Source organism: Triticum dicoccoides, chromosome 4A (genome assembly GCF_002162155.2).
Source record: "Triticum dicoccoides isolate Atlit2015 ecotype Zavitan chromosome 4A, WEW_v2.0, whole genome shotgun sequence".
Taxonomy (NCBI): Eukaryota; Viridiplantae; Streptophyta; class Magnoliopsida; order Poales; family Poaceae; genus Triticum; species Triticum dicoccoides.
In genome coordinates, this window is record NC_041386.1 from 564,113,643 (window position 1) to 564,121,916 (window position 8,274).

Sequence of the window (8,274 nt, forward strand, 5' to 3'; positions counted from 1 at the left end):
GGGGGTAAACACTAGCATTTGGTGAACCGGGATTGCAACACCGATTTGACCAATGCAAGTTGTCCGGCCTTGTTCATGAGCCAAGCCTTCCATGCCGGGAGCCTAGCAGCCACCGAGTCGCCGAGGGGCTGTAGTTGGGTGGCGGAGGGGCGGCGCAACGTCAATGGGATGCCAAGGTAAGTAATGGGGAGCTCCGCCATCGGGCATCCTACTTGGGCAATCGTCTCGGCCGCCTTGGGTTACCGTGAAGGATGGTGGCAGAGCTTTTGGTGTAGTTCACCTGGAGGCCACTAGTTCTGCCGAACAGGGTTAAGATGCCCTTGATTGCCGCCACATCGTCCGGCGTGGTGTGGCAGAAGAGCATCACATCGTCGGGGTATAGGGGAGATCGCCGGAATAGCTCGTAGGGGATGCAGTTGCTGCAGGATGCCGAAGTCGTGGACGCGGCAATCAGGCAGCCAAGGGTGTCCACAACGAGCACAAAGAGCTGTGAGGACAAGGGGTCACCTTGGCGCAACCCGCTTCGGTGCCAGATTGGCGGGCCAGGCTCACCGTTAAGCATGACTCGAGTGCTAGAGGTCGAGAGCAGGATCGCCAACAACTCCCGGAATCGAGCCCTGAACCCATACTGGCCAAGAACCTCGAAGTGGAACGACCAAGATATGGAGTCAAAGGCGCGCGTGAGATCGAGCTTGAGCATGATCCTTGGGGCCCCAAGCTGATGCAACAGCTTCAGGGATTGCCTGACGAGGCTGAAGTTGTCGTGAAGACTCCGCCCTAGGATGAATACGTTTTGGTTGCGGCTAACCAGGCCGCCCAACCTGGGGCGAGGCACAGCAAAAGCACTTTCGCGAAGATTTTGGCCACAAGGTGTATCAAACATATCGGGCGGTAGTCGCGGAGCTGGCATGCGTCGGCCCGCTTAGGGAGAAGGGTCAGAAGGGCCTGGTTGAGCTTGCTGAAGTCGCGACCACACAACTCAAACAGTTGCTGGAAGACATCCATGAAGTCATGCCGAACGAACAATGCTCCAGCATGCCTACAGGAACCCTGCTGTAGACCCGTCGGGCTCAGGCGCTTTGCGTGCCGGTAGGCGTTTGTCGGCATCCCATGTTTCCTCCGGACTGAATGGTGCGTCAAGGCATGCCAGATCGCACAACTCGATGAGTTGCGCCAAGTCTAGCGAGCGGCGCGAGTGACGGGGGAGCCAAAGAGCTCGTCAAAGTGCGAGACCGCCGCCTGCGCCATCCCCCTGATCGGTGATCACATGGCCATCCAACGTAAGGCTGAATGTGTGGTTCTTCTGTCGGCGGAAGGAGCATTGCCGGTGGAAGAAGGCAGTATTGGCATTGCCGTCTTTGAGTGTGGCGATGAGGGCGCGCTCCAAGGATGCGAGCTCGACGTAGGAGATCTTGAGCTGCTTCCGCAGCAAGTCCTTTGGAGGGGAGAGCGCACGATCCTCTTGGGCCTTGTCGAAGTGCGAGATCAGCTCCAGGAGATAGCCATCTTGTCTCGGATATTCCCTATGGATTCGGCGCTCCAGCTGGTAAGTTTGCGAGCTGTGGCTTGGAGACGTAGCATCAGACGGCGGAAAGGATCCGAGTCGTGGACTGAACCCCATGTCGTGGCCACCGTCTTGTGGAACCTATCCAATCGCAGCCAAAAATAGTGGAAGCGCTGGTGTGCCGCATGCGTGGCCGAGCAGTCGAGAAGGAGGGGGCTGTGGTCCGACACGACGGACGAGAGGCAGCGGAGGTGGCAATTGCCATGCGCGTCCTCCCAATCTGAAGTGCAAAGCACGCGGTCCAGGTGCACCAAGGTAGGCGGTGACTGCTCATTCGACCATGTAAATCATCGTTCGTTGAGGTATATCTCTTTCAACGCGAGGTTGTTGATGAGGCGGCGGAATCTGACCATCATGCGTTGGTTCAAGTTGTCGCTGCTCTTGTCTTCGTCGCAGAGGATTAAGTTGAAGTCGCCACACAACAACCATGGCCCGGGGCAGTCCGCGCAAATCTCGCCAAGCTTTTACAGGAAGGCGATCTTGTCCGCATCTTCTTGGGGACTGTAGACAACTGACAACCACCAGGGCATGCTGGTGGCCGTGATGCTTGGCCGTGATAGCGTTCGTGGTGAACAGTGGGTCCGTGATAGTCACGACCCCGCTCTTCCATGCTAGCAGGATGCTGCCCCATGTGCCTTGAGCTGGGAGGTCTGTATAGTCATCAAGTTCCAAGCCAAGAGCGTCAAGGACAACTGACAAACAAATCAGCGCTATTTTTGTTTCCGGTAAGCACACAATGGAGGCGGAAGTAGTGACCAGCAGCGACCGGATGGTAATGTGCCGGGCACGCGCGTCGAGGCCGCACATTCCAATCCGCAATCCTAAGGTTGTGATTCATGAACACATGATCGACTTGGGAGGGGGAGCACATACGGCCTATGGCGCGCATGCCACCTCAGCGCGCGCTAGGGCAGCCATTGGAGCGGCCATGCACACAGGGATCTCTCGGTCGACCAGGGCTCGCGGGATGGGCACCACGAATAAATCATCATACACCTTCATTTAGGCGGAGGTAATCCTCTGGTTGGTCCCAACGATCCCGAGGGTGCGCAGGATCTGAACTTGTGCCCTTCTCTCGGTGGTGGGCGGCCTCGCCGGTGGGAACGTGGTTGAAGCCGAGCGGCTGTGTTGGGGGCAAAGTTGAACGGGCGGCATAACCTCTTCCTAGGGGTTAGCAAGGCCGTGTTGATGTGCTTGGTGGTGGCAGCGAGTAACTTGCCCAACGTCCAGGTTCGCGGCAGGGCGGCGTGGCCACGGGATCGGCGCAGCGTGATCGGCGGGGAGGCGAACCACCCTGATGCAGGTAGGCACGAGCCATGCTGGGAGCATGCCGGTGTGGGCCTGGGCGTGGTAGGATCTGTGGTGGGCGTTGGGTTGGGCCAGAGGCCTTCGCAAAATCGTCACTGGGGTGTGGGGCTCAGGCTCTCTGGCGGGAGGATTCGCGCCAAAGGCAGGGCGCATTTCCCCACCCTCTGCTGCGCATATGTGGGGGTCGAAGGATTGGTCAGCAGGCGCGTCCGACCCCACTGCAGGCCCTGGTGTTGGTGAGACTCCGCTTTGCCCTAGCAGGGCAGCTGGCCTGACTGGTGGCACGGGCTGCGAGTCTGGCACCTGGCTCAGAGCAGCCAGGTCCTGACAATCCATCGGATTGGATGAGCCAAATGTGACCCCCTCGCAATCGTCCTCGGGTACCTGAAGTGCAGCCCAATTAGAATCTCGAGATGCTTTTGGAGGATCGCCGCCAATGAGAGGTTACCACTTGGCGCCGGGCTCGAGCCGTTATCAGTGACCGAAGCCCTTGCAGCCAAAGAGGTGTCACCAACGGGCGCCGTCATCACGGCCCTGGCAGCCCCTGTGTTGTCCACAGTTTTGCGCATCGGGTCCACGTGCAAAGCGCTCTTTTGCTTTCTTTTTCTAGCATGGCGACGAGATTGGTGGGGCCCCTCTAACCTGGCCAAGGGGCCATGCTGCATCTCTCTCGTTGTACGGGTGGTGATGCCACCATGTCGGGAGGAATGGGCTAGTCGGTCGCCACGGCTACCCCATCGGTGGGAGATGCGCGGTTGCCGGCGCGCCGGAGCGAGGAGTCCATGGCCATGTCGTCTGCTCGACCAGGAGGCGGCGCTTCCGAGCACCGACACGCCCACCCAGGGCCAGGAGCGTGGTCTTGGTCGTTGCCATCACGCATGCCATCCCCTCCTTGTCCCGCACCGTGCTGGGCGCGGAGAGGCGGTGCTTTGCTTGTCTCGACACAAGCCAGCACAATGGCGATAGGGTACGTGAGGGTCCTGATGATCAGCGCGGCAGAGCTCAGGCGCGCGGGGACCCACTCGACGATTTCTAGGACGGCGGATGCTGTCTGGACTGTGCGTGCGCCCCGCCAGCCAGAACGTGGCCAGGTCGGCCCTGGAGCGCGTGTTGGGGTGGAGGCACTCGATCGAGCAGCTCTCCGCAAGGATGTGTTCGGTGGTGGAGAGGTGCCAGGCCTGTGCGGGAATGCCGCGAAGCTCCAGCTCGACGCGGTACTCGAACTCATCAGAGCCGGCGTGGGCGAGCTTGCTCCATGGCCGGATGGAGGGGGAGATATGCGGCGAGTTGATGAAGTGGTCTCCATCTAGGTGACGCTTGGCAGAGTGGGAGTTGAAGAGGATCATAAAGTCCTTGGGGTGGTGCGCGTGGAATGTGAAGTCGCCATCGGTGAGCTTGAAGGTGGTAAGAAGCATGTCGGAGACCTAGGCGGCGGACACGCGCAGCCTTGCGGGTGATGGAGGCAACCATCGCACGGACCATGTAAGAACCCAGAAATTATTTCCAGACCCTCCTGTGTATATTTGTCAATCCAGGATCAACTTGACAACACAGCGAAATGGTATCATTGCAGAACATTAAAAAAAAGTATAAGTTTAATAACTCTCGCCACAAGGCATACATAGTGAAATGTCTCATGACATTTATTACATCCAGAAACACAGCGGAATATATAAATACGTAGCGACTCCATCTCAGCCACAGGCAGTCGATGTAGTCAACGTGTCCTCATTCCTTAGGATCATCATAATAGTCATAGTCGACGCCCTCGTCTTCATAGATCTCTGTTGTTCAACAGAAGTATTGCCATGGGTACATTACGTACTCAACATGCCTCCCACGGAGAAGGACCTAATAGCTACATGTGGCTTCAAAGGAAGGCTGTAAGGCTCATTTTCGTAAAGCTAATTTTGTTTAACAAATAAAGTAGTTGGATAAAAGCAGTTTTAGATGAAAACATGTTTTATCTCCAGAATAACTTTCATCAAGTGAGGATCCTCGATCAACTCACGTCCTTCATAGGTTTCAAGATTAGGGGCAAAGAGGGAATAAGCAAGACAGGTCCTGTACGTCAAGAAAGATTCATGTGTCGTCCATGATCGTGGACACGGCTATTCGAATAGTTTTACACTCTGCAGAGGTTGTACACTTTACCCACACGACACAATCCTGACTTGTTGCCACCAGTGGCCGCTGGCGTAGTACACCATTTGGTATACCGGCAGGGAGATTGTGACGAGGTCTTTCATTAGACCACACTTACTGTGCCAAGCCCACTAGGTTTCAACACGGAAGTAACTGCAGTTCACAGTCCGGGCCCCCCTTTTGTGTCGAGGATACTCCTCGCAAGGCAGCTATCCCATCTGCGGTACAGCGATGACGACAATAAGAGTGAACTAACTAATTAACCAAGCCAGTGCCCATATAGCATGTGGCTGTACTGTTATCACAATCTTCAAATCCAAGACTTATTAGGCCTCATATGGCACGGACGACTGATTGCCCCCTTCAACTCGTGAAGGGCGGCCAGTATTCAGATGGTAAGTTTCACCCAGAGTAGAAGAGGATAGAGAAGGTCAACAAGGGCCAACAGGCCTAGCTCAGCGTTAAGTTTCAACTGTCAATGACTTAGAGGTCATTCAACATGGCACCTATAGGGTGATAAGCATGGCTAAGCATTTCTACTCTACGGGAACCTTATACTTCTACTCAGGTGTCAAGTAAATAGGCGACAAGCGGATCAAGGTAATGTGTCAATTGACACGCTAGCTACGAGAATTAAAATAGCATGCACATAGTAACAATAAAACTCAATGCAATTTTGCAAACCATAGGATAAGTATGATCAAAGAAGGAGGCATGCCTTTGTTGTCGAGTCCCCAGTTTCCTTCTTCCTCGTAGTGCTCCTCTCCCGTACCGTCGCCTCCTACTCGTAGTAACGGCGAAGCACAATAAATAACAAGCAATAAAATCCAAATAACATCCAAATGAAATAACAATAAAGGAAGGATTGGTAGAAAGATGTGGATGGATATGGAGATTTCGAAGGAGGTAGATCGATTGATGATGAGTAGAGGGATTGAATGGATTGGTTGGGTATAGGTTTATCCGGACTAAGTAAAACTCGGCCATCATGTCTATCGTTCTAAATAGCATTACGCTAACTGAACTTTAATAGTGCCCAATACAAATACTTCGGCGAACTATAAAGAAAAGACAAAATAATAACTGACGTGACATAAACACAAAACAATAACTATCCTATGCATTTGAACGACACGACTCAACATAGCATGGCAATACAAATTTACCCACAAATCAATATTTAGATAAAATCTACTATTTATAATGGTTAAAACATTAACTATAGAATTTAACAACAAGCATCTTAAAAGTCAACCAAGCTACTTCCTGAACAAACTAGTTAGGTTACAAAACATTACAATAGCACGACCTAAAGAAATGCTAGAACATAATAGACACAAATCATGTAGCACTAATTAAAATAATCTAGATATATATGAAGTAAATGGATCAACAATAATCTAGTCATAGCATGATCAACTCTTGTAACAAAAATCATGCACATGATATGACTCACAACACCACCTAGACTCAATCAAAATAATTTAAATAATAATTCTACAATCATTCCGAAACTAAACTGGAACATAAATATTGCTACGCATGACAATATTATCTAGAAAGTACGCATGCATATACTATGTTTATAAACAAATAAAAATTATCGCACTTCACTAACATGCATCAAAAATAATAATTGTAAAACTAGTTCTAGAAATTCTATGACCAATTCTAATATATCCTAGAATCACTCAACAATAATTAGGACAAACCCTAAGCATGCTATGGACATGACAATAAGACAAACAATTTTGCATGATTACTTACATAAAACATCATACGCACTTGATAAAAAATAACACAATTAAACATCTACTCAAACAAAACAATTAACTCGCTCCTAGCATCATCGAAACGGCCTATGGGTTTAGCATTGGTTTTGGGTCACCGAGTAGTCGTTGGAGATGGAACCGGTGGTGTTGAGCGAGCGAGCGCCGGTGCGCATCGTCGTCGTCGTCCGAACTCCGGTGATGAAAAGACGATGGTGGGTGACACTCTTGGTGATGGTGGAACACCGGGACGCGGGCGGACACGACAAACGGTCATCCGTTGACGACAACGTCGGCCCAAAAAGGTAGCAGCGGCACGGCGTCGTTGTGCGCGCGGCCAACAACAACAAACGGACGGGAAGAGATGTCTAGGAGGTAGGCTTGGCTAAAGGGATTCTGTTGGTGGGAGGAATTGGACTAGGATGCTCACCTTAGGCGATGGTAGTCGAAGAACAGTAGAGATGGGGCTGTATTGCGGGGTGGATTACGAGTGATTAGAAAGGAATTGGAGGATGGGATGATGGGGCTTTTATAGAGGTGCTCCTGGCGCACGTGGTGACGAGAAGGGTCTGCCCGATGGTAGCTGGAGGAGGGAGATCAGGAGGTGAATGCCATTGTTGGGCCAATAACTTCGTCAGTTACTTGCATGAGATTAAGCGCATCATGAGTGGAGCCATTAGACTGAACAGACTCGTCGTTGAGTGGGGAGTAATTCTTGTGTTGAACGGTGAAGAGATTAATGGGATTTGAAGGAAAAAGAAGAGGCAGCAGCCATGGCGTTTCTTCTCTGTTTGAGTGTACAGGTACGTGCACGTGCGTGCGGGAGGAAGGAGGAGAGCCGAGCCGTCCGCTCGCTCACTCGGCTGGGCCGCTGGCCTGCTGGTTGGGCCTTGGGCCAAGTTTCTTTGGTGGCTGGACAATTAAAAAAATATATAGAGAAGAGATGGCCCAGTGCATACGTGGATGTGTGTGACCAATTTTGGTGCATACGTGCAATATGCCAACAATGGCTAGGCTAGGATGCACGTATTGGTTCAAGGACCAATAAAGAAAGAGAAATGAAAGGAGAGAGAAGAAAAGAAAATCAATATAATATAATATTGATTTCTTTTACTAGGATTGCTACAAGAGGAACAGAAACAATGACAACTTAAAAGTCTTCACAAATCCAAGGAATCCAAGTAACAAAAATAGGCAAGAAGAACTTAAATGAAATATTACGAACAAATAAATCGACTCAGGATATTACGGAAAATATTTTCCACCTGACATGTGCTAAATTAATTCCAATCAACTTGGTTTTAATTTGAGCAATCTCCAAAATATATAATTAAAGATTATGTTGCAACATCCCTTGGCTTAGAAAGAAAAAAAATTGAACTCTCAAAAAAATCAGGATGTTACAGACCAGGACCTCCTCTGCCTCCTCCATCTCTATCGAATGCGCCATGATAACTCTCACCGACTCGGGCACACGCGCTGCGGGCA

At 51.2% G+C, this 8,274-nt stretch overlaps 1 protein-coding gene across 1 annotated transcript in view; it reads left to right on the forward strand.

The window, feature by feature from the left end:
• Window positions 1-8,274, forward strand: part of LOC119286776 (calcium-transporting ATPase 3, endoplasmic reticulum-type-like) — a 27,037-nt gene that overhangs the window by 8,957 nt on the left and 9,806 nt on the right. The window lies entirely within an intron of this gene.